This window comes from Rattus norvegicus, chromosome 11, assembly GCF_036323735.1.
Source record: "Rattus norvegicus strain BN/NHsdMcwi chromosome 11, GRCr8, whole genome shotgun sequence".
NCBI lineage: Eukaryota > Metazoa > Chordata > Mammalia > Rodentia > Muridae > Rattus > Rattus norvegicus.
The window spans coordinates 92,704,825-92,732,026 of NC_086029.1; the positions used below are offsets into that span (position 1 = coordinate 92,704,825).

Sequence of the window (27,202 nt, forward strand, 5' to 3'; positions counted from 1 at the left end):
GCTATGGAAACCACTCTCACAACAGAGCACTCAAGATTTAATCTTTAAACAGTATGGCTGAAGTAGTATATTGCCAGGATACGGTCACAGTGATTGTTTTATGAGGAAGGCAGAGTGAGAAATTATCATCTCATTTTCCAGAATAAAGAAGCCAGGGCACGGACAGATGGTTAAATGAGACAGCACATGAGGAGGTGCCTCAGATGGAGTGCAATGTATGAGTGTGCACATGCACACATACATAAGTAATTTAAGCATATGCCTGCGTCTGCATATATGGACACTTTTGTAGCAAAAGGAGGGCATGCATGCTGTCCAGTAAGCTCTCGTCACAGGACATTTTCATAGCTGGTTGTTAGTTTTCGTTATTCAGGAGACACGATTATCTATTACAGTGGTTCAATTTTACCTGCTTTTTGAAACAGGGTCTTGTTATATAGCCCAGGCTAGCCTCATCCTCCTAACCTTCCTGGTGCTAGGATCACAAACACGTGCTGTAATCCTAAACTAGCAATTTCAAGTCATTTGAAAATACAAAATTTTCAAAATACAAGTTCAAAACCACAACTCAGAGATCTGGGCATGGTGATTCACAACTGAGATCCCAGCACTCGGAAAGATGGGGCATGTAGATTGTCGCAGGGTTAGCCTGGGCCACATAGTGAGTTCCAAAGCTGCCTGGGAACATCACAGAAGAGGAGAGGAAAGGGAAAAATGTATGAGCCTGTGGGTAGGGAGGAGGGATGAGAAATGCCCGCATGTAAGATGCTCTCCGAGGGCCTGGCCTGACCACCGCCTTCATGACCTCACAAGAGCTGTGGTGCCTGCACAGAACACAAGACTGGGTCTCTCAGCTGTCAGTCGTGGGTGAGAGAGGGGCCTACACATCCCTACCCCCCCCCCCGGGAAACTATTGACAAGCGATGAATATGGGGAAGGGAAGTCACTGTCTCCAGTCGCAGCCACATGTGACCCCAGTGTATACCAATGGACGGCTCCACACGGCGCATGCTCAAGCAGACAGTCCTGGCTAAACTCAAGGGCCACAAAACAAAAAGACTCGAAGCTGAGAAAAGGACTTCTAGGGAGGGAGTGGTGGGGGTGGGGGTGGGGGTAAAGTGGGGGCAGGGTAGTATAAGACAGAGTAATCAGAACACAATATGTGCAAGTATGAAACTGCCAGACTAAATCCAATATTAAAGAACAAATGACAATAAATGTGCCTCGAGCTATTATAATGCCCTCATATATTATGACTTCATATAGCATAATGACCTTATATATTATTTCCTTATATATTATAATGCTCTCATATAGTATAATGCCCTTATATATTAAATGTCCTCATATATTATGTCCTTATATATTATAATGTTCTCATATATTATACTATCCTTATATATTATGTCCTTATATATTATAATGTCCTCATGTATTTTAATATCCTTATATATTATCTCCTTATATATTATAATGACCTCATGTATTATAATGTTCTCATATATTATAATGTTCTCATATATTATAATATCCTTATAGATTATAATGTCCATATATATTATAATGTCCTCATATAATGTTCATATTATAATGTTCTTACATATTATAATATCTTTATAATATTTCAGTGTCCTCATATATTTCATGCCTTTAACCTTATTCACATCTGTGTTCCTTCTGATTTACACTATTTTATTTGCTAAGATCTCATTCCCTGAACTAGATGACCTATGAGCCAAGTGAGGGTCAGGTAAGTTTGCCTCTGGTTCTCTTTTTCTCCCTTTCTCCTCTTTGCCTACATATTATACAGAAAGAACAAGACAAATGGCAGTCCGTTCTCCACAAGACTTCAATCCGTGGTCAGCATGAGCAGGAAGAAGAGAGCGATTAAATCAGAGATGAGTCAGAGACTATGTGCCAAGGGAACCAAGACGGGACACAGCTGCGGTCTGAATGCTGCTAAGCAACTAGAAGCTAGAGCTACAGAACTCAGAGGTCAGAGGGAAGCAAAGGGTTAACAATCTGAGGTTGATGGACAGTGACAAGGCAGGGCAGGGTCAGTCAAACCAAGGCTCCAGATGGAAGAAATGATTCTGTGGTCACTGGGAAATGCTATGTGACCCACTTATTAAAAACATTAACATATTTAAGTCCTGGAGAGGCTATAAATATATAAGCTTGTTTCTTTCTTTTTCTCTTTTCAAGCTCATTTCTTTTTACTTAGCTCTTTTTGTGTCCTGCTCAAGACACCTTTCCCTCAAACACATTTTCTACATTCTCTTTCCACAGCTTTGTGGCTCTGTTTATCTGGGAACCACATCTGCTACTCTTGTGTGCGCCATTCGAGAGGGTGACTGTTCTGCTCTGCTTGTCCCTCTGGCTCTGCACAGAGCTGGAGTGGGATCTTCTCAACAAGGTGACAACCTGGGTTTGAGTTCCAGACCCACAGAGCAGAAGGAAAGAGCCAACTCCTGCCAGTTGTCCTCTAATCTGCACATGTATTGTGGTACATGCATGAATGTGTACACAGACAGACACACAGATACACACAGACACACAGAGATACACACACAGACACACACACATACACACATACACACACAGACACACAGACACACACACAGACACACACACAGACACACACACAGACACACACACAGACACACAGACACAGACACACACACACCGACACACACACAGACACAGAGACACACACACAGACACACAGACACACACACATACACACATACACACACAGACATACAGACACACACACATACACACATACACACACAGACACACACACAGACACACACACAGACACACACACAGACACACACACAGACACACACACAGACACACACACATATACACATACACACATATATACACATAGACACACAGAGACACACACACAGACACACAGACACACAGACACACACACAGACACACAAACAGATACAGACACACAGAAAGACACACACACACTTTTTAAAGATTAGTGAATCTTTTAAAAAAAGTTCTGGCGATCTGTTCCACAATGTGGACATACTTTTTCTAAGGTGTACATTTAAAATGGTTATTAAGTTGTAAATTTCATGATCTGATTATTAGTAACTAAATGTTTTTAAACTTCACAAAAAATATATTATAAACTCTAAAAACAACAAAAAAAAAGTATGCTGAAGTCATTTTTTTAACCTATCAGCTTGGCAAACGTCTAATAATAACTTGGCAGAGCCCCTGGAGCCATGTCTTTATACTGTTGGGCCGCACGCACTGGCACCACTTTCCTGAGGACAAGCAGGCAGTCTGCCGCATCTCTTGACAGTGCACTGAAACACAGGAACGCCACCACTGTTTGTAACAGAAATAACTAAATGCCCACCTTCACCAGACTGCTTTTATTTAGTCCAAACATACAATATAAGAAAACACAACTATTTAAAAACGAAAGTGTTCTCTAAGTGTTATTAGCAAGACATACTCAACATATGTGAGACATTCAGAGTAGAATGCAAGTGTTGCGTGGGAGGAGGAAGCTTCCACGTTTCCTTTCACATCCAATGGGATCATGGAGAGGGTACATGGGAAACAGCAGTGGTTTAAGATTCTAACGAGAATTGAAGCATCCTGGATAGGACCTGGCTGGGGTGAAGACTTTTTGGTGTGGATCTTTTTACATGCTGGTGGTCTTAGAATCACGTGACTCTATCGGTTATTTAAAAAAGAATGTTTAGAATGAACTTTAACGGCACCAGGTGACATTAATCTCTTTGTACAAGTATTTCCCAAGCCTCTTCCCACAAGCAGGCACTACTGTGGGCACTGCTGAGTCAGCACTCAACAGGAAGAAAAGGTTCTCGCCCTCTTAAAACCCACATCCTACAGAGAAAGACCAAGTATACAAGTATGGACGCATATACACACATGTACACACTTTTTTACATGTATAAAATAATGTCCTACTGGACACTGAAAAAAACAAAACATCAAGTCCTGGCAAAGGGAGAGGAGTGGTGTGGAGGGTGGGGAGTGCACCCTGCAGGGCACTCTTCCAGGCTGCTAGGAGGAAGCTTTGGTGGCTACAGAAAGAGACAACCTGGGAAAAGATCTCCACAGGCAGCAAAGGCCCGAGGCAGAAGCAAGCCTGACATAACCAAGAAAGAGAAAACCTTGTGTGTAGCTGGAGCCATTGAAGAGAGGGCCGCTAGGGTTGGTGCGAACACGCTTGGGAGCTAGACAGTCACCTTGGAGGGCACTGCCATGGCATGGATGTTAGGCGACTCAATGATGTATGGGCAACTCGCAGGGGTGTCTGAAAACTTCCAAAAGAGCTTGGCTTTTTAAAATTAACAAGGACTCTGGTTAAGATTCAGAAGCCAGCACACGCTAGTCTAGCCTCCCAGGTGGCTAGGACTGAGCCAGCCTGGGGACAGCTGCTTCCCTGGTGGCCTATCAGTCTGGCTTCTTTCCAAAGACTTCTACTCCCTCCCTAGTCTCGCTTCATGAACCAACAACTAACCAAATAACTTCGCCCAAGATTCTTTATTGCCTTAAGGAAGTTAACAGGCCAGGAGCCTGGAAATACTGTGATTCAGCGGTCTAAAGGGTGAACAAAGTTTCGCTTCAGTACAGTCCTGGGCCCTGCTTAGAACAACATGTCCTGAGCTCTCATCCCACTCGGCACACAGCAGCAAGAAGCAGGCTTGGAAAGAAATTGTCCCTGAGGTCTGAGATGAAGACAGGGAAGCCCAATGAGCTTCCATGTAAACAACCTCAACATTTACCAATGGCTGGCAGGGTCACTGGCCAAGAGTTAGCTTTTAACTCATATATTAACCATGTCAAAGTTCATGTCCATAATCAAAATCATACAATTATCATGTATCAGTTTTTAAAATATATATTGTAGTAAAAATAAAATAGAAACTACCAACCCTCGCAGCACCACATGCAGCCTTAGCATCCTTACAGCAGTCAGGAGGTCAGTACGTTTGCACCAACATGTATGGTTCCCAGAATCCTCATCTTAAAACAAGGGTAATAGGAGCAGCACTAATTTATCTCTCTCTCTCTCTCTCTCTCTCTCTCTCTCTCTCTCTCTCTCTCACACACACACACACACACACACACTATGCCTCATATGTGAGGCATAACTTATATACTACAGGACTGGGATTTCTGACAAATCAGTACAGATGTCAAAGTCCTAAAATCTCTCTCCCATGTCGCATTAAGTCTCAGGATACCTGTGGCTTCCATCCATTTCATTCTGCTACTCCATTCCAGGTTCCCAACCTCTGCCTGTTTTAACCACTACTCTCCCGTTCTTTTCATTTATTTGAATATCAAAAACCTCTACCTCAATCATCTCAGAGCGGTGTCAGCTAACATAAGCCGTAATCAATTGTAAGGAACACGGGGTGAAGTCTAAGCGTGATTGGAAATGCTCAGTCTCTAGGCACGAGCTGCAAACCCGTTCCCATTTGCTTTCAGCTGTAAACACTTCCACTCAACCTAAGACATTCAGATCGGTTTGTTCAATCAGGATCAGTTTGAGTGGAATACTTGCTTCGGATGTTTATAGCTTCTCTTCGCCTTAAAGAACAAAGCCATTTGTGAAGTGCGGAAGCTTCCTAGGCAGATCTAGCGTAGAAGACACAAAGCCATGCAGAACCTAGGGAAATCATTCTTGGCAACTGTCACATATTAAATGTGCCCCAAGAGTTAAAGAACAGAAACTACTTACCGCATGCTGAAGTCTGGACAGACCGCCTGAAACTACAGGCGGCCAACTATTCCCTCGGATTAAACTTTGTCCCCTGCCTGGCTGTTTCTGGATCAAGTTCACACAGATACATGTTTGCAGTGGCCTTGGAAGCTACCGCCCTGCAGGCCAGGTAGGAGGGGTTGTTCCTTTAACTCCTGCGACTCAGCAGCACCCCAAAGGTCAAGTCCAATGTGTGTGTGAAGACAATTGTAATGAAGACTAGAGAAAGCCTGAGAACTCTCATTATCCTGGTGGCCCAGCTTGGGTTTCTGAAGGATTTATTTTCCATGTGTTACAGGGTGTGAGGAGTAGAGTCCTCAGAGCTCCAATGATCTTGATTCTTATTTCAATGAAAGTTTCCCCTCCTCCCTGGAGTCTATGGTTGTGCAATCACAGCTGAAAGAGGCCTGAAGTTTGCTTCTCTGTTTGCACTCAGTGCCGTGTCCTTTGCCTGCAGGCTTTCACTCCTGAACGACTGCCTGTATTGCCACTTCTCACCAGCAGCTTCTCCAGGACCAGCTATCTACTATGGCTACATATGTGAACCACTCTGGGAACATTATCATGGCTACATGTGGCTAACCACTCTGGGAACATTATCTTTTTCTCTCCCGGAAAATACATTCTGGAATCATCTTTAACTTTTCTGGATTCTCTGTATATAACTTGACTTCCTCTCACCCTGCTGATTCTCTGCGATGAGCAGAATGGCATGTCCCTGTTATCAGAACCTGCAAAAATTACTTTACATAGGGACTTTGTACATATGATTAAGTTTAAGAATGTTGAAACATTATCCACAGGAGTCCAGTCTAGTCACAAGACTGTGTTATCAGTGCGGACTCTTCCCGGCTGTGATTAGAAAGAGTCACTGTGAGGACTCCACTAATCCCTGCTGGCTTTAAGGTGGAGAAGAGACACAATCTGAGGGATGCAGGTGGGCTTAAGCTAGAAGAAGCACAGAGACAGACGCGCCTTCAGAGCCTCTGGGAAGGCCTGAAGCCCTGAAAATACTTGTTTTTACACCCAGTGAGATCCACCTTGAACCCTAATCTGTCATCTTAATTAATTTTTTAAATTATGCGTATGCATTGGTATTTGTGGGAAGGCATGTGCGCGTGCATGCAGAAGCCAGAGGCATCAGGTGCCCTGGCACTGGAGTAAGAGGTAGTGGTAAGATGCCTGGGACTTAAGCTAGCAAATAAACTAGGGTCCTCTGAAAGGGCACCAGGTTCTTCTAACCACTGAGCCATCTCTCCAGCTCCCTAATCTGTAGTCATTTAAACTGTAGGTTTGCGATGACTTATATAGACTGGGAAAATAATATAGGCAACTTAATTTCAAAATATTCCCTTGAGTATAATACTCAAGGCTGAATAGAATATTCTAAGGTGTCTGATAAAGGAAAAATATTAAAAATACAAAGATATAAAAAAGATATCCTTGGCCTGGAAGTAAACACTGTTTTTGCTTCTCAATGCATTATAGAACTTCGTAGATTCCCGAGTCTGTGCCTACACAAGGTTTAACATCAGTTTAGTTGTCTGAGTAGATTTGGCCCCCATCGATTCATGTGTTTGAATGCTTGACCATGGGGATATTAGAGGTGTGGTCTGTTTGGCAGAAGTGTGTCACGGTGTAGGTCGGCTTTAGGGCTTCCTATGCTCAAGCTCTGCCCACCGCTGAAGAGAGTCTCCCCCTGGCTGCCTTCAGACCACGCTGTAGAACTCTCAGCTCCTCCAGCACCATGACCGCCCACACACTGCCATGCTCCCCACCACGACGATAATGGACTACAAGGCAGCCCTCATGAAATGTTTCCTTTATGAGTTGCTGTGGTCATGGTGTCTCTTCACAGCAGTGGAACCCTGACTGAGATACTCAGTGTCTGACTCTGCTCTCTTCTGTGAGCTCTGGTCTAGCTACAGTTGAGACAAGAAGAGAGATGGCATCAAACACACGCAGACATGGGGGTTTGAACGAGAGTGGCACTGTAGGCTCACACATCTAGATGCTTGGCCACCAGAGAGGGCACTGTTGAGAAGGATTAAGAGGGCAGCCTTGTGGGAGTGAGTGTGTCACTGGAGGTGGGTGGTGAGGTTTTCAGAAGCTAGGCTCACTGCCTCTCTCTTCCTGCTGCCTGTGGATCTCTCAGCTCCTTCTCCTGCACCATGTCTGCTGCGTGCCGCCATGCTTCCTGACATGATAATAATGGACTAAATTTCCGAAACTGTAAGCCAGCCCCAATTGGATGCTTTCTTTTGTAAGAGCTGCTAAGATCATGGGGCCTCTTCACACTCAATTCAGCTCAGGAGAAATCATAATAAAAAGATGACATCACTTTAATGCATATTTTAACTTTAATATGGTAAAATTCAAAATATTGTATAAGACAGTGCTGTGAAGTTATGGGGAAATAACGGAAACCACTCTGAAAAACAAGTGGATGAATGACGAACACAATGGATGCTTTCATCAAGCAATGACTAAAACCACATGTTCCCACGTAAATAAACACTTGTGTGTGTTTGTGAATGTCCACCGCAGCATTAGGATGGGGACCAGAGGGAACTGGTAAGTGCTGTTATCTGATGGGATATGGAATAAAAGCAAGGCAGTTGTGGGCTACTCACTGAGAATTAGCAAACTATACTAATTTAAACTATACATGTGTAGAGAAATGTATTAAATGTGATTGTGTATACCCATATTCATGCACATGGGCATGGCTGAGGTGTGTTTGGGTGTGCATGCCTGTAAACACCTCTCAGGAAGGCAGATTCTAGAATAACAGAGGCTCCAGAGGTGGAAAGCACACAGTACCCTTTTGTGCTTTGGAAACTTTTTACCAAAGCTTTTATATCAATTTGGAAATATGCTAAGTGTAATATGACACCCTAGATTATGCATTGTGTCAGAAAAATACAGTACTGGAAAAGACAAATGAAGTATAGATTTCAGATAAAAATCATATTCATTTCTTAATTTTGACAATAAGACATGTTCACAGAAGATTCTTATGTGAGAAGTTGGGTGAATGTTATGTGGGAATTTTTGTACTGTCTTTGCGACTCCTATAAATCTAAAAAATTAGTCAAAAGATAAAATATTAACTCAAATAATAAAAAGCCTGTTTGGGGCTGGTGAAATGCCTCAGTGGTTAAGAGCACTGACTGCTCTTCCAGAGGTCCTGAGTTCAAATCCCAGCAACCACACAGTGGCTCACAACCATCTGTAAGGGGATCTGATGCCCTCTTCTGGTGTGTCTGAAGACAGCGACAGTGTACTCACATATACTAAAGTAAATAAATCTTTAAAAAACAGTAATCAGGATGGGCTTGTGGGGTGTGGGGGTGAAGGAGCTTAGAGAAGGAGAGGTGAGAATCAAAAGGCGAGATGAAAAGTCATGGGAGCGTCAGCCACGAGGTGATGGTTGAAGGCTTACCTTAAAACAAAGGTCACTCGAGTACCTAGTCAGGACATTTCAAACAAATCAATCAGGATACTTTCGATAGCAGAGAAAACCCAAACATGTTAGTGACAAGAGAGGAGCGGGCGAGCCTGACTTTAGGCTCCTGAGACTTTCGGCTTTGTGGATGGAGGCTTGCTGCCATGCCTGGCACTCTAAGCTTGACACCCAATCCCATGTGGTACAGGGAGAGCACCACCCCCCACAAGTTGTCAGACTCCATAAATATACTGTGGCACATGTGCACCCTCACACACGTACACGATAAATAAATCCATGTAATAAAAGCATTAATTAATTAACAACCACTGGTTAGAGCCCATGTCAGTACTATGCACTGCACCGGGGACATGAGGACGAGCTTGTGATGATCACAAGCGTGTACAGTAAATGACCTGACTAGAACATCCAAATGGCTTCTAGGCAGACTTACTCTAAGATAAGGGTGTAGACAAGGGGAAACAATTAGGTGAGAAAATAGGACCGAGAAGCGGTCACTGAGTCAAGGGACACAAACGATTCAGGGACAAGCGTGGTGGCAACGAAGGCAGGGGGAAGTGGGCCAAGGGCTTGGAAGAGCTGCAGGGTGGGATGAGAACACAAAGGAGCAGAGAGGCCCTGACCGAGAACAGACACTCAAAGACCACCAGACCCTTGATGTGAGACCCCAGTGCAAGGACACCCGAGATGACCTCCATGTCCTCTAAAGCAGAGCCAAGAGGGACTTCGACACAAAGGCTTTCAGGAAAGGACAGCACCCTCTGTCCAGCTTCTCGTGCATGTGTGCTTGAAACTACTGTAACACCAGCTTTATTTGGGAGAAAATAAACTCAGGGAGAAGACTGCAAAATTTACACGTGGCGTGGCTAGTACAAGCATTGAGATGGAAAGGTGGTGGGTGGGGGTGGGGGAGGGAGCTTCTCCTCTTCCCTGGACAATATGCTCAGTTTCTGAAACATTTGCCAGAGCAGCCATGTTGAAATCTGTGACTGCTTTTAAAACTTGGGCTACCTAGAGTTTTAAATATAACTCTGAATTGTGGCTTCACCTGGCAAGATATATTTCATTATTAAGGGAGAAAAATAAAAAATAAAGTTTTAACCTGCCACGATGTCTCTGCTTCTATAACCACTCACTGTTTAGCCTCTGCAGCTGTGGCTGAGGCCTAGCTGCACACGGAAAGGAGGTCAGTATCTAATCGATACTCCGACCACAGCGCACAGAGTTCTGGATCAAGTATATAGGCAAGAGTGTGTGATGTGCACACACCTGTGCTTGTGTGCCAGATACATGTCATGGCTGTATGTGTCACCAGATTCCAAATGATCTCAGACACAACTAAACCCTCGACTTACCTAAGACAAAGAGTCCAGGAGTGAAGTGGGAGAGCAGTTTTAGTCCCCAACTTTCAACTGATCAAAAAGAAATACTATTTTACCATTAAATGTTCATAAGTAAAGATTTATTGGCCTGGGAACTTTGCTCCAATCATTTCCGCATCATTGTGAGCACCCTGCTTCTGGGTACAAGGCAACATTCTCACCAAGCAGACACTGGGCTGTAGCCTTCACGGGAGAAGTTACTGGAGTAGTCAAACATAAACACAAGAGTCCAGAAGACACCATCAAAAACTATGCCAAAGTAGCCATTTCTCATGGCTGCCCACTGGGTGAAGCAAGTGTTCTTGATGGCAGTGTAAGCCCGAAAGAGATCACTGCTGCTTACCAGAAAGAAAATGCTAAGGATAGTCCAGATCACAGCTTTTCTAAACCAAAAAGCAATAGGGAAGATAACTCCTTTTTGTTTGTTTTGTTCTCACCATGTAGCCCGGGCTGGCCTGAAACTCTTTAGGCAGACCAGGCTGACCTTGAACTCACAAAACCCCACCTGCCTTTGCCTGTAAGTACTGGGATTAAATCTGTTTAAACCTGTATGCCACCATGCCAGCAGCCCTTAATCGTTTTGTACGCTATTTGGAACTACCTTTTGAGGCTAGGAAACAACAGGTGAAAACGACACGAAGCCTGAGAGACAGCGTGGAGCTTCCCTAAGTGAGTCACTCAGCGCAGGGTGTGGCTCGCAGCCAACAGCAGACTCGCACACAACTTTGAAGTCTGAAAGCTCCCCGAACCCTGGAAACTAAAACTCCAGACCCTACCACTTAACGAGCACCACACAGAAACTTTAACTGCAGAGTTAAAGAGTCAGGGTTGAAAAGCTTCGGGCTGGAGGATGAACGCCTGCCCTGATACTGACTGCCTACATCTGTGTGCAAGCATTTACAGACGCAAACGCCCTAACCCAGACACTCTCAGCCTTCCTAATGCTGCGACCCTTTCATACAGTTCCTCGTGCTGGGGTGACCCCTGCCATAAAATTATTTTTGTTGCTACTTCTTAACTGTAATTTTGCTGCTGTTGTGAAGTGCGATGTAACCATCTGATATTCAGCCCTGTGCAGTTGGGACCCACAGGTTGAGAACTGCTGCAATCCATTATTGGCACCCAGCATCGTTTGCTTAGGTAAAAAGTCTGTTTACTAATGTCAGTTAGGGCAGGGTTAGAACATTTCAAGAACAATTAGACTGATAGAAGCACTGAAAAAATCATACTGGAAATACTTTAAGAATTTCTGCTCATGAGAGCAGGAATGGATGAAGGGTGCTAGTCAGAAGCCTGCAGTCAGAATTCCCGCTCCAGACCCTACAAGCTAGAAGTGGACGGACTGCAGCAAGCTGTCCTCTGACTGCCACGTGCCCGCAGAGTATGTGTGTGTGTGTGTGTGTGTGTGTGTGTGTGTGTGTGTGTGTGTGTATCTTCAAGCGCACACACGCGTGCCCTCACGCTCTATTTTAAGGCTAGCTGGGGAGAGCGGCTTTTTTTGTAAGTACTAAAAAATAATAAATCATGAAAGAATATGTTTCCAAGTTCCTTAAACTTACTTTTAATCAAAGTATAAAAGAAATAAAATTCCAGGTCTCCCTTTTATATTAAAACCAACAGGATAAAAGGAGCCACTTAAAACCAGATGGGTTAATGTTTACACAGAGGCAGCTTTTCCCAATTGTGTTCTCCTTTAAAGTTCAAAGGTTGAATGACCTTGCTGGAATTCCCCTGTCAGCTGGGAGTGTCTACTGGACTTCCAAACAGAAACTACACTCACATGACACATCAGAACGGAATGCCAAGTGGTATCTGTCCCTGCACCTTGAACCTGACGGGTAAGAATGAATCAATAAGCTTTACACAAAACGAGAAGCTTTTCCTCTCCCAGGCCACTTAACAAAGTATTAAATGTCATTATATTTCACAGTATGTACTTATGGTGTCAATACACTCAAATGTGCGGCTTCCACCTATCACTAACAGGCCCGTATTCAAATACAGCATACACCATTCTGAAGTGAGAATTTGAGTCCATATCTGCTTCCTGTTACTTCAGAGTAACCTCCTAAAGACCTAGATAATATGAAGCCTTCATTGATTTTGAGAACTCCTAAAACATCTCTTTGTAGAAAAGACACTGTAAGGTGAGGTGGTCATGAAACCCGTTCTTGGCAGTGTGAGCCAATCATGAGGTGAAACTCAACACAGAAGGTGCAGAGGCCAACCCCCTCGCCCACCGGCTAACCACACCCACCGGCTAACCACACCCACCGGCTGGCCACACCCACCGGCTGGCCACACTTCCAGTCCCACCCCAGGCATTTCTCCTCTCAGTTTCAGAGGTTGAAAACACAGTAAACATTGCACCGAACTGTAGCCCAGCAACTTTTCTTTCAAACACTGTTTTCAGGGGGGAAAAAAAGTAACATTTCACAATCTGAGTTTCTACAGAACGTTTTATTATCTCGATAGTGGCTGACATCTTCTATTACACAGAGCATACGTTTTATAATTGTTCTTTAATTTTGTAAACTTTTAAAGGAGGTAGAGAGATAGTTTAACTGTTAAAGAATATTTTCATTTAAACATATTTTTTATGTGTCTGAGCATTTTTTCTGGCATGTAATGTGATGGTCTGAATGAAATGGACCCCCAGAGGCCCATAGGGAGTGGCACCATTAGATATTGTGGCCTTGCTGAAGGAAGTGTGTCACTGGGGCGGGCTGTGAGGATTCAAATGCTCAAGCCAGGCCCAGTGTCAGTCTGTTCCTGTTTCCTGAATCACTTCAGCACCGTGACTATCTGCATGCCACGGTAACAGACTGAACCTCTGAACTCTAAGTCCCCAGCTGACTGTTTTCCTTTAGAAGAGCTGCTGTGGCATGGTGTCTCCTCACAGCGGTAGAACCCTAAGACATGTGCACATGTGCAAACGGGGCCTATGCAGACACACCCTAGGCATCAGATCCAGGAGCTAGAGAGAAGAATGATTGAGTCCCATGTGGGTCCTGGGACCCAAACCTAGACCGTGTGCAAGAGCAGAGAGTACTTAAGCCAGCGTCTCTCTAGCCCTTTGTTCTGAGGCAGGGTCTCACAGGGTCTAGCCTGGGCTTGAACTCCCTCTGAAGGTGGTAATGCCCTTGTCTGCCTCTCAAGTGCCAGGATGATAGTGTACTTCACCACTCCGAATGCAGGAAGCACCAGGGATGGGTTCCTCACACTTGCAGGTACGCTATCAACTGAGTCACAGCCCCTGTCCTACCATAAACTCTCACAATTCGAAGCACTGGCACATTAAGTAGAGATTACCAAATGCTGCTGTGTAGGGATCAGCTCCTCTATTGGGACCCAATACACAAATGTGTAATTGTTTCCTAAAATCCTGAAGCCTTCAAGTGGTAAACATACTTTATGTCAGTGAGCTGGCCAATGGCTGGCAACCTTAGGAAACCCAATGAGAATCCAGCACAACAGAGACTGAGAGGCAATATTGGACACGGGGAAAACACAGGGGCTTCAAGCTAAATAAAGCAACATGGCAATTAGTGAGAGCTGGGTAGTGACGCTCTCATAAAAACCCAAAGGAGCATCTGACGGCTCGGCCACGGCCATTCCTGGAGAGCAGACTGCTCTCGCCCGTCCCGTGTGCCTTGCCGGTTTTCTCACTAATTCCCTTTACAGTCAGTCACCCACAGGGATGCATGCCCCGGTTCCCTGTGAACTCTAGCAAGCCTGATGAATCCCAGGAGGGACCTGTGGCAGCGACAAGTTGCAGCTGCTCAGTTGAGCAATCTGGAGCCGGCAGCTGTATCTGACCTCAGCCACAAGTTCAAAGCTAACCACAGCCACTTTCTCACAGATGTAAAATGCACTTTATTTCTCCTGATACGTGCCCTTTTACTGGGCCAGCCTCGCTATGCTCGACTGAGTCATACCTAATTCATAGTGTGACACATCTGAAGGCTCACTTCTGCTGGGACTGCACGTTTGGTGCCACAGAGCCAAGTGTACACTTCAGTGTGGCTGGAAATGCAAAACACATAGTTTCTTCCCTGTGGTGGGGAGGGAGAAGAAGAAAGTATATCTGACTCCCTGTCTTTTCAGGAGTTTTGAGCAACTATTTTCTACCAAGGAGGTGGGATTTCCGGATGCCTGGGAAGTGTGGGAGCGCTGACTGGAGCATGCAGTTCCAAAATTAGACACCAGAGGGCGCAAGAAGCCCTTACAAGTTCCTGAAAAAGTTCTCCAATTGGGAAATTACATAACCCCATAGTCCAGAGACCACACACCCATAAAAATACTTGAGAGGTTCTAAAACTATCTAGGCTGGTGGATGAATGTGCACGCTGTATGAATCTAGTCCATAAATGACTGGGAGAGGATGCTGCTACTCTCTTCTCTTGGTATGTCTAACTGGAAATACAGGAGGGAATGTCATAGGAACCACAGAAATGAAACCTACCCAGACATGGTGGTTCCCTTGTATAAACTCAACATGTGGGCAAGCTCAGGCAGGACTGCTATGAGTAAGGAGCCAGCCTGGGCTACAGAATAAGGCCTTGTGCGAAACAAAACTAACAATGAAACAATCCAGGAATACATCAAAGTTGAAGAATTCAGAGAAAGAGTGAAAAGGAATTTTTTCAACATTACATTTGATCAAATAACTCAGCAAACGTGAGGACAAATGATTTAGGTTCATGAAGTAGAAGGGATGGGAGGAAGAGTGACACTCGAAGGACTGAGACACCATCAAGATGCCCAACACACACACACACACACACACACACACACACACACACACACACACACGAGTTGCAGTGTAAGAGCGACAGCGTAAGGTAGTAGTCATCGCTCTCGTCCTGAGGACTGAGTCAAGGAACTAGGCCTCTACATGCTCATTACCTTTTTATTTACTGCATGAAGAGGTGTGCATGTGTCTTGATACACATGTGAAAATATTAACAAATAGCTCTCCTACTATCCAGGTTGAGGGGCCTGACTGGGTTATGAGGCTCTGCAGCAGGAACCTTTACCCACTGAGCTATTCCACTGGCCCTACATATCTAAGCTTAACGGGGTCAAAGTGTTCTGAGTAACAAGCCCAAAGAAGTCCACACAAAGAAATATAACTACACTGTTAAAACTCAAAGAAAAACCTGTGTCAAGAGAAGTCCAGTCACACACACAAGAGCTCCTGAACATTGTCAGTGGATTTCTCTACAGACATAGATCAAAGGCACTGGAAAGATAAATTGAAAAGCACGAGAGCAAGCAGACCAAACCTTCCTCCAGGGATAAACGCAGAGGAAGCCTTCCTAGACAAAGCCTATACAAGGTGGGGAAGGGAGGGAAGGGGTTATAGAGCAGGCTAGCTAGACCTCACTAAGAAAGTGACTTGAGTCAAGACCTAAAAGAGGAATGAGGAGGAATGAGGAGGACACTCCAAGAACAGGAAACAGCACCAAATAATCCCCCCAAACACAAAGCAGGCACAGTAGCAGAAGACGTGATCAGGAGAGAGAAGACATCACGCTGGGGAGGTAAAGGGAGCCCCGGCTCCATTCCAGGGAGTGACAGTGTGGCGTTCATTCAGGACACGCAGTTGCTTTATGAGCTGAAACAGCAAGGGAAGAAGCATTAGTGGGCAACTGCAAGGGAGACGACTCTGGGGACAATCTAAAGCATCAGACTGTAAGGGTAACTCCAAGCTTGAGGACTGGAAAGTCCAGACTTGTGTGTTAATGAGCTGGGAAACTGAAGAGAATTTTGATAGGAACAAAGATCTGAGTGCATTAAAAGTCTGAGATGCACATTAGACAGGGGGTGTACAGAACTGACCTCATCAGTCACTGCCTTTTCCTAGAAACATCCTTCAGCCGCGTTCAGTCTCACCTTTCTCCTCTGACTGTTCATACTAGTGTCTGCTATGTATGCTCGAGCCTAGGGTGTAGAGAAGTGCAGGCTGAAGACAAGGCTGAAAGTCAGAATTATAGAGCCATGAAATCAAAGAGAAAGGATTACAGATTTCTGAGAGATGGAGAAAGAAAGACAAAGAGAGAACAAGAACACCCAAGGATTGAATTCTAGGGCACCTCAGCAAACAGAAGTCAAGGAATTCAGAAGAGGCACACTTGACTGAACAGATAGAAGAGAACCCAAAGCTGAGATCCTGACAGCCACTCAGAAGGGCAATGGCTGACAGGTCAGGTCTGTACACATCACTTAACGGTCACGTACTCAACTTAGTACAAGTTTATCAAACCTGAAACAGTTTTAATATTTTAGGATCTATATTCATTAAGAATAGATATTGGGCAAAAATGTATCACCTGGTTTTAGAGTATATCAAATACATCGGTCAGCCGTCATATATATACACACAAATATATATATTTATCTTTTATCTAGAACATTTTAACATGTATGTATTTTGTATGTGAGAACATGCCATGGAACGCATGTGGAGGTCAGAGGACAATTTGCAGGAGTTGATGCCCTCCCTGTGTGGGTCCCAGGTATCAGACTCCGGATAGATTTGGCAGCAAGGACCTTTACCTGTTGACCCATCTTAAAGGCTCTACACTAGAACATTTCTTAAAATATTTGTCTAAAGGTTATGAATAGATTGAGCAAAAAGGAAGTTTTACCTATACTTGTTTGGGGAAACCTAATATAATTTTCACACACACTCACAGAGAGAGAGAGAGAGAAGAAAAATGAAGAATGCAGCATTTTGCAAAGTTACATCATCATTACAGAGCTGTTCTAGGCTAGCCTCCGATCGCACGGAGCTGTTCTAGGCTAGCATCCTATTGAACGGAGGTGTTCTAGGCTAGCATCCTATCGCACGGAGCTGTTCTAGGCTCGCATCCTTTTACTCTGCTGGCTGTTCTGAGTTAGCATCATTCTAACACTGAGGTAAAAGCTTTGGCGCATTCTTGTCCTTACTATATGTCAAAACTTATGTCAGCAAATTTGCTGCAGGGTATTTTCTTTCTGCTACTTCAAAGCTTTTACTGGAAATAAGATCTGCTCTACATTATTTATGCTAGGATATATGATATTCTTTGTGTCATTGCCATAACGACACATCTGCCTGTCTCAGGTTTTCTTATTAGTCATCAAATGCCAAAGTGGTAAGATTTCATCTCCTGAAAAACTGAATAGAAAGTTGTCAAATAGTTAGATAATCTCAGCTCATGCCTTTTAAAGACATCTACATCCTACTGGCAACATACCATGCTGGTTTTGGTTCTGACCAAGTTTCCTTATGTGTGTTGTTCATTTTAATGATTTAATAATTCTGTGATTCTCGCATCTCATTTCCTTATATCTGTTCCCTGAAATGGGGTATAGCCTTGGGTTGTGGACATTTCTGTATTTCTTCGAATTACCCTGTTCTTAGTCCTCCTCTTTTAATTCTGAAAGAATGATGCAGTACAGAAAAGTTCACTTCAAAAGGTTCTATTATCTCCATGTCAAAGACAGCAAAGTACGAGGTTAAAAAGAAAACATCACAACACATTGTACTATTAACACTACTCAAGGTAAACAGGATCATCTTTTCCTAGAAACACCAGCTCGGTCTAGGAAATATGCTCTGCAGTCCGTCTCTTTGTCCCTCACTATCTCTGGCTCCCACCCTTATCACAAAAAGACAAAGGAGTACTGGGAAAGTGCACGTACCACGAGCACACAGACGTGTGCTGCACATGTGACTGCCTGTGGAACTCTACGCTCACAAGAATGATCTGAATTTGAACAATCCTTTCTCTCATCCTCCTTCCCTGTTTGCTTCCTAACGTGTAAGAACCTACATGAGTTGCCAATGATCCCCCTGAAAGGCAGGCAGGCCTCCTGGACTCTTGTCTTCCTCGTGGCTGGAACAGGAGGACCTAGAGTGAGCCACATGCTGGCTCATATCTTTGACAAATGACTTTCAAAGATATCCAGTCACCAAGTTTGCATCAACTCTGGGAATGTTTAGGCATTAGCATCATCACCAGCTGCCAGCTCTGAGTGCAGCTGTGACAAGGAACAGGCCCTTGGGAACACAGCTTTTTCTAGAACAGCAATTTCAAGTGTCTTTCTAGGCAAATAGTTTTTCATAGTTCCAGACTCAAATTACTATGCCCTGTCCCACAGAACAAGACTCACAATTCCAGTGCAGTTACAACTGAGCAAGGTAACTTTCAATGACACCAATGTACAACCTGCCTGGTGCCACTGTCCAGGACCTTCTGCCTATAAACACTTCCCAGTTTAAAAGGACGACTACACTCTTTGTTTCCTTCTCTGCATATCTTCCTGGCACTATAGCTACTGTAGTATAGGATGGTATATATATAGCATATGTCTTCCCGGCACTATAGTTACTATAGTGCAGTATGGTATATATAGTACTATAGCTATTTCAAGTATGTTACAGAACAAAGCATAGTATGAGTTAACTCATTCTTTATTCTTTAAAGTAATTTTTAGATACAAAAACCTCAGTTTGGGTCACGAATCTATACATACCTCTTAGTACGGGTTAAAGACACACATTTACTAAACATGTTTTGAGTGTCTCTGGTTCACCGTTCAGTCCTGGGGAAATACTAGTGAAGAGTATGTCACTCTGAGAGGAACGCATGGAGAGCAGAGCAGAGGTAGGGATAGATATGCCATGCAACTAAAGTAAGATGGTTGGAGAGAGCCCCACTCACAGACCGAAATAACAGAAGATGAGTAGTTGATACACAGTCATGTGAGAGCAGAGCACTTTACGTGTAAGGAATCTCACACACAGAGGCCCTAAAGCTCCAGAAGAAATCTCTGGCATTTCTAGAGAAAAGTGTGCCTGGGCCAGTGTCCTCCTTGCCTAACCTGTTGCTATGATAAACACCCTGGTAAAAGCAACGTAAGGAAGGAGTTTATTTTGGCTCCCAGTTCCAGAGTGCAGCCCACTGTGCCAAAGTGGTCAAGGCAGCAGGAGCTTGAAGCAGCTGGTCACACTTCGTCCACAGCCAGGAAGAACAGGATGATGAATGCTGGCTCTTTGCCTGCTTCCTTCTTTCATGAAGTCCAGGATGCAAGCCTATGGAATGGAGACGCCCACAGAGGTCTCTCTCCACCTCCAATCTGTATATCAAGATGATCCCTGACAGGGGATCCCAGAAGCTTGTTTCTAGATGCTATGAAGTTAACAATCAACACTAACCACAACTCCATCCTTTACAACTTGACATCCAAACACAACAATTTGAAGCCATGAACTTTCAACCCTTCTTTCCAGAATTTCATGACCATCTGTTAAATTTTTTATTACATCTACTTGTGTGTGTGTGTGTGTGTGTGTGTGTGAGACAGAGAGAGAGAGAGAGAGAGAGAGAGAGAGAGAGAGAGAGTGTGTGTACTCATGCATGTGCCCTGACACATGTGCATGCTATAGAAGTCAGAAGACAAGTTGCAGGAATAAGCTCTCTCCTTCCACATTTTGGCTTTGGGGATTGAACTCTTTGAGTTTCCCTGCCAGCCTTCGCTGCCATTTTATCATGCAAACATTTGTCCAGCACAACTTCAAAAGTCCCCATATTCTTCAACAATTCCAACACTGTTCAAAAGTCCAAGGTCTTACTTCGGATTTGAGGTAATCTCTTAACTGAGAATGCCTAGAAAATAAAAAAACAAGTTACACAGTTCCAAAATAAAGTGACGTGAGCAACCATTCCTACTGCAAAAGGGAGGAACAGAGGCCTAGCAATGAAAAACCAAACCAAAAGGAAGACTGAAACCCACACACCAAGCTTGCAGCACCAAGTCTGGCACAGGGTCATAGGATCTTCTGGGTTGGAAAGGGATTAGCAGCCCTGTGGGATGACATCACAGGTGAGGCAGGTAGAAGATAGAAGGAGGCCTGTCATTGGACAAGAAGGAAGGGTGGAGTGTGGGGCGGCTGGGCTGGGCCACCACAGAGTTGGGATGTGTTTCTGGCATGGAAACCTGCCTTGGGAACTAGATGAGTAGAGAGATTGCTGCCAGGCTCAGAGAGAGGCCTTCTGCAGTGTGATATGGGATGGAGCAAAGCGGGTGAGAGGCTTTGCGGACTGAGAATTAAGTTATCCAGCAGATATCTTGGGGCACCACGGTGTTGGACCTAGTGGGGGATAAAAGACAACCTTACTTTTTATTTTTTATATTTTTACAACAACACAGCCCCATCCTTCCAGACATGCAGCTTAGGCACACAGACTTCTCCTTTGAGTCAGCTTCACTCCATGGATACAGCTTTCCCTGTCAGATGTCCCACAGGTCTGACATCAACATTAGAACTTGACTTCACATCCACAGCCTCATGCGATAGCCTCTCAGGCCTCCTGTGGGGACACTGACCTTACCACAGTGCCTGGCCTCTCTTAAAACGTGGAACAAAAACCCACCACCTCTTCAATCTTGCATATTTCACTGACTTTAAAACTAGCACCTAGCAGACAACAGTGCCAAGTTCTGTAACTCAAGACATCCCTGGTTCCCTGGACCACGGCTACACCAGTGTCTTTGTGGGGACCCTGGAGAGCTCTTCTAGGCACTGCTTCCAAGGAATCAAGACCCCATTCAGTTCAGACTTTCTTCCTTTGACTGAGTCTGTATCTGATAAAAAGGAGTCTGTTGGGTAAGATTTGCCTTCAGGCCTTTTCTATTGTCCAGTGCAACACGGGCTTCTCTTCAGTGAAGACCTCTTTCACAACTACAACTGTTTGCCCAGCACCAGCCTGATTGCTACCCTATCTTGAGATTTTTCTCTGCCAAACAAACTAGTGTATTCCCTTTAAATTCTACTCGACTAAGCTGTCAGCTGGCACCATGAAGCCAGAGTCTTGGCTGAAAGGTCACATGAACTGCCCCTGCCCAGGTCATGACCAAATCCTTTTTTCTCCTCTGAAACCTCATGACTTCACTGTCTACATTTTTCTCCTTTCTCTCCCAAGTTCCCAAAATAATGATCCAATACCTTCTGCCTAAAATATGCAAGGGTTTTTCTTGCCTGATGTTCTAACTCCTCCCTGATTCTTCCCGAAAACTAGTTTCAAAGGCCTATGAGCAGTACGTTCAAATTTATCCATTAAAGGCCTCCCTTCTTGCTGCCAATTTTCTTAGTTACTATTCCTACTGCTGTGATAAATAAAGGCAACTTAAGGAAGGAGTTTATTTTGGCTCCCAGTTTCAGAGTGCAGCCCACTGTGCCAAGGTAGTCACAGAATCAGGAGCTTAAAGCGGCTGGTCACACTGTGCCCACAGTCAGGAGCAACAGGATGATGAATGCTGGCTCTCTACCTGCTTCCTTCTTTCATGAAGTCCAGGATGGAGACACCCACGGGGTGCGGGGGTGGTGGGTAGGGGTGTTCCCTACCTCAAATAAGCTCATCAAGATGGTCCCTGACAGGTTTCCTAGGAGGTTCTAGATGTATCAAGTTGACTATCAACATTAGCCATCTCAAGTAGTCGGTTAGAAAACAAACTACGGGGCTGGAGAGATGGCTCAGCGGTTAAGAGCTTTCAGAGGTCCTGAGTTCAATTCCCAGAACCACATGGCTCACAACCAACTATAACAGGATCTGATGCCCTCTTCTGGTGAGTCTGAAGACAGCTACAGAGTACTCATATAAATAAAAATAAGATAAAATAAAAAGGAAGAAAATGAACTACAAAAAACCTAAGGGACAGTGGTGACCAATCAGATAAAGCCCTGATAAACATTATAAGGTTTATATACAGATTAAGTAACTAGATGACAGTTAGTAGAAGCAAGAAGAACTGGTTAACAAAAGCTTCCTGGATATCTTCTTCCTTCTTGGTATAGTACATAGTATACTATAGCCTTGGGCACATAGCAGTACTTTGGCGCCATCATGACCACTCAGCTGTGTAGGTACAATTAACACAAAAGTAGGTAAGCAAATGGGGCTCTGCACGGGGTGGGGTGGGGGTGGGGGACCACTGGGTAAACAATGACAGACAGGGAGACATCTCATCTGAACGTGGGAAGAGGCTTCTTTTAAGAAATAATATTTGCCAGGGGTGGGCAGTATCACACGTCTTTGACCCCAGTGCTTAGGTCGCAGAGGTAGGTGGATCTCTCTGATTTCAAGGCCGGCCTGGTCTACAGAGTGAGTTCCAGGGCAGCCAAGACTTGAAACCCTATCTTGAAAAACAAAAACAGAAAAAATATTTGGAGGAAGATTGGTAGAATGACTTCCATTAACAGTTAGGATGCTGTATTAGGTACTTTTCTATTGCTGTGACAAAACACCAGGACCGAAAGCAACTTAGAAAAGAAAGAGTGAGTTTGGGCTCATATTTCCAAAGGGCAGCAGAGGCAGGAAAACAAAAGCTCGCATCCCAACCACCAATCCGCAGCAGAGAGCAGACCTGAAGTAAAGTGGAGCCTTAGCTCTCAAATGCTTCCCCCAGGGACTTACTTCCTCCTGCAAGGCTGTGCGCCCCAAACAGTGCCAACAGGGGACCAAGTGTTCAAAGCCTGAGCCTAGGAAGGTCATTTCTCCCTGAAACCAGCAGAGACTCAAGGGGAAAAAAACAGTACAGGGAACACTGCTGCTGTTGCTTAATGGACTGAGGCAATAAAATATCAAAACGTAAGCCAGAGGACCAAAAGGAAGATTCCTCTAAATGCAGTGAGATGAGAGAAGGGTAGGAAGAGTACATACAGGAAATCAATCGAGAGGCTTTTACAGAGGTCGAGGAAATACAACAGCAGAGTAAGGGTGCGCGGCAGACCTGAAAGAGCAGTTTAAAGGCATTAAGAAGGGAGAAAAGAGGGCAGGAGAGATGGCTCACTCAGTGGTTAAGAGCACTGTCTGCTCTTCCAGAGGTCCTGAGTTCAGTTCCCAGCAATCACATGGTGGCTCACAACCATCTGTAATCAGGTCTGGTGCCCTCTTCTGGCCTGCAGGCATACATGCAGACAGAAAGCTGTATGACGTATACATAATAAATAAATAAATGTTTAAAAAAAAAAAAAAAAAGAAGGTAGAAAAGAAAGGCTGGTGGCAGACACCAGATTCTTAAGGGCAAGCACACAGACCAAGCAAGGCCAGCCATGATAGACAGCTGGCGTCTTTGGGGCGTTTTCATAGGTAGCTATGAGTCCTGGTTCAGGGGAGGGGTCGAGGAACAAGGAAAGTCAGTCACAGACAGGAACAAGCTTCTACATCAGATGCCAGCTGTCTTATTTCTGACAGGCCCAAAGCTCAAAGTCTATGCAATTTGTTTTGTCTCCACTGATGCCAGCAGCTTGGTCATGACTAAGAAACAAGTGGCTCCTGTCACATTATACATCATCGGGGTTGTATGCATTTATGTCATTGGTATAAGGAGAATACACTTTGTATAGCCTTTGTTAAATTTAAACAATTCCAAGGCACCAAGTATTTCAGTGCAGTAAAGAAACAAGGTGCAGAGATGGTTCCGTACAATGACTGATATGTAAGTGCAAGGACCTGAGTTCAGATCTCCAACACCCACATAAAGCTGGGCCGCATACACGCACACGCACGAATACCACACACACATACACACTAAAATAAGCAAACATTTCCTCACTGTGAATCAGAATATATACCCTCTGGAAGAAAGCACTCCCTCCTGTCCAGGAGCATCACCTACAGGTAACCAATGATGTCCTCAAAGAAGCGAATGTCTGTTTTATGGGAAACAACTGAGCAAGCTAACTACGGTGACATTCATCTTAAATCATTAACCTAAAGTTGAATTCAGTTACTCAGAGAAGAAAGAAAACTGGCATTTTTCTCCTTTAGAGAACACCAAACCCCTGAGTCCAGAAAGATTAAAACAAAAACCAAAAAACAAACAGACAAACAAGCAAAAACCACAGGGAGCTAAGGAGTTAGCTCACTCAGTAACGTGTTGTGCAAGAATGATACTCTGACATCTGGGTGCAGGTTTATAATCTCAGAGCTGGGCCGGTAGAAACAGGCGGATGCTGAGGCTCACTGGCCAGCCCGCCTGGTCTACTTGGCCACTGGCCAGTTTCAGACCAATGAGTCCCTATGTCAAACAAACAAAAAAGATGGACGGTACATGAGGAGTGACACCACAAACAGACAGACAGACAGACAGACACACACACACACACACACACACACATATTCACCACACTCACAAACACACACACATTCACCACACACACACACACACATTCACCACACACACATATTCACACTCACACACACACACCATACACACACACACACCATACACACACACACATTCACCATACACACACACACACACACACATGTTCACCATACACACACATTCACCACAAACACACATTTACCATACACATGCTCATAAACACACAACACACACCCAGACACACTCACATACACACACACACTCATTCACTCACTCACACAGACACTTGAGTGCTAACGTGCTCACACATGCTCCTATACACACACTCACACATATACTCAGGTACAGTCACTTCACACAGGCTCACTCACAACACTCTTTTGTAAATATACTCATACACACTCACACAAATATACACACGTCAAAGTAAAATAAAATTCTTAAAGTTGAACATTTAACATAATTTTTCTAGTAAGGTGAAGTTGAACAATCGTTAAATGTTCTAAGATCAGGATAAACAACAGCACTCTCTCTTTTTTAATGAAACACAAATTATTTCAAGTAAACCAAATGTCCGTGATACTAGTATTAATTCCTTACTTACAGGTGTGAAGGGGAATGAAATGACAAGTCTCCAGGAAATTAAAATGTGCAGAAAGGTACTAGAGCTAAAATTACACTTTGAAAATTGTGACAGACAGACAAGAAAAAGAAATCTGACTTAATCAGCAACTGAAAACATTGCTACATTTAAAGTAGAAACAATGTTTACTCTTACAAGCAGACACACCAGGACTACCCCTGCATTCTTTCATTTAAACAGCTGTTGGTCGGTGCAGGGAAGACTCAGAGAGAAGACCTGGAGAAGTGAAGACCTCAGTGAAGACCTTGGGCTGGAGAGATGGCTCAGCGGTTAAGAGCACTGACTGCTCTTCCAGAGGCCCTGAGTTCAATTCCCAGCAGCCACATGATGGCTCACAACCATCTGTAATGCTCTCTTCTGGTGTGTCTGAAGACAGCAACAGTGTACTCATATACATGAAATAAATAAATCTTTAAAAAAAAAGAGAGAGAGAGAAGACCTGACTTTCCCACACTTAGCTCGTAAGAGGCAGCGGTGGGCCATTAACTCTTAGAGCTCCTGTCTCAAGACCACAGCTTCTGAGTCACTTCTAGTGTGTCTACACACACTCTACACACCCACACACAGTGCAGCGGACTGGACCTGTGGCTTTTCACGTGTTAAGCACATACTTCTCTAATATTGTGTTTTTAGATATTTAATCCTCACTTTCACATTACTGAATGGAATTTTCAGTACACTGTAACAAAAGACTCAAGTGAAGATGCCCATACCAGTCCATGCCTCTCCACTAACAAAGGCTTGTGGCCACAAAACACAGTACTTTCTGGAGAGCACCATTTCTGTGGTTCTTGCCTGTAGTAATATAAGAAGCATTAAGGACCCTGATGGTTAAAAAACTGAAGCAGAGGGCTGGAGAGATGGCTCAGTGGTTAAGAGCACCCGACTGCTCTTCCAGAGGTCATGAGTTCAATTCCCAGCAACCACATGGTGGCTCACAACCATCTGTAAAGAGATCTGATGCCCTCTTCTGGTGTATCTGAAGACAGCTACAGTGTACTTATATATAATAAATGAGTAAATTAAAAAATTAAAAAAAAAAAAAAAACTGAAGCAGAAGAGAGAGACAAATGACTGTATTAATGGGCTTCAGCCCCTTTGAGCATTACTTATGTGAGAGGGTTTAATGCAGGCTTCAATGTGCAGGACACATGAAGCTTCTGAAGAGTCTTTACATTCGAAGTCAGCCACACTCAACTCTTGACTGCATAGGATGGGCCATGATCTTCAAAATCTTGGTACTCGGTGCTTAAAAACAGAACAAAAAAAAAAAAAATCTACTAGCAAGCCTAAAAGTTTGTAGAGGGAAAACAATTAGTCAGATCACAAGATATCACACTAAAAGAACAAAATGAGAAAATTTTAAAAATGGTCTTAGAAATATCTAGCACACACGTATTTGCTGGCTTCACCTTGCTGGTTCTTATCCACTCCAGACTGCCACAGAATCGAAGTCCCACAGAACTAAGATGTGATGATGTAATGATACTTTCTTATATCTGTGATTGACAGCCAAGGTATGAGATGCTTCTAAAACTTCAATCTCCAAGAGCAAAGTAAAAATGCTCGTTAGAAAAGAAGGTACAAAATCAAATTGAATTTGTAGGGGAGGAAGAGATTGGGGTTTGAAGACTTTTTGTGCGGGTCTCTGATATGTCCAGGCTGGCCTCAAACTCTGACCCTCCTGTCTTAACCTACTAATGGCTACAACAGGAGGCATGCACCACCACACCTAGCTGGGGGAAAGGGTGTGTGTGTGTGTGTGTGTGTGT

At 44.1% G+C, this 27,202-nt stretch overlaps 1 protein-coding gene across 2 annotated transcripts in view; it reads right to left on the reverse strand.

Moving 5' to 3' along the window:
• The window catches only part of Map3k13 (mitogen-activated protein kinase kinase kinase 13), a 145,282-nt gene that overhangs the window by 108,389 nt on the left and 9,691 nt on the right, over positions 1 to 27,202 (reverse strand). The window contains exon 3 of one of the 2 annotated variants that reach the window (XM_063270482.1): positions 5,753 to 20,283. The gene's annotated coding sequence lies outside the window, so the exon portion shown is untranslated. 2 annotated transcript variants of the gene reach the window in all.